This window comes from Etheostoma spectabile, chromosome 15 (assembly GCF_008692095.1).
Source record: "Etheostoma spectabile isolate EspeVRDwgs_2016 chromosome 15, UIUC_Espe_1.0, whole genome shotgun sequence".
In the NCBI taxonomy this organism is placed as follows: domain Eukaryota; kingdom Metazoa; phylum Chordata; class Actinopteri; order Perciformes; family Percidae; genus Etheostoma; species Etheostoma spectabile.
The window spans coordinates 18946271-18946657 of record NC_045747.1 but is presented as its reverse complement, the minus strand read 5'-3'; positions in this window follow the sequence as shown (position 1 = coordinate 18946657).

Below are 387 nucleotides of genomic sequence, written 5' to 3'. Positions count from 1 at the left end.
CGGAGCAGCTCTGAGGAGACCTCTTGTCTTCACGAGTGGTCCCTGTGGGCTCTCAGGCATTGTAATGTTATATGTCGACTCGTAAGTGGTTGTGTAAGTCACCTTCTGCACGTACACAAGCAGGTCAGCCTCTGATGTCCCAGAAATAAAGAAGTGGGCTAACCACTATAGCCCGTTTTCACAAAAGACATTTTACATCGAAATATTACATGTCAAAACAATCTCAACTCAGAAGGACCACATAAAGGAGAATTCCGGCCAATTTTTACATTCATCTTGATCGCTGTAAATATGAAAATAACAGACCCGAATGGGTGCTGGCAACACGGAGCATCTGCAGCTACATGGATGAGAATCCACTGAGCTAAAACGGCAGTTGTTGGGGCA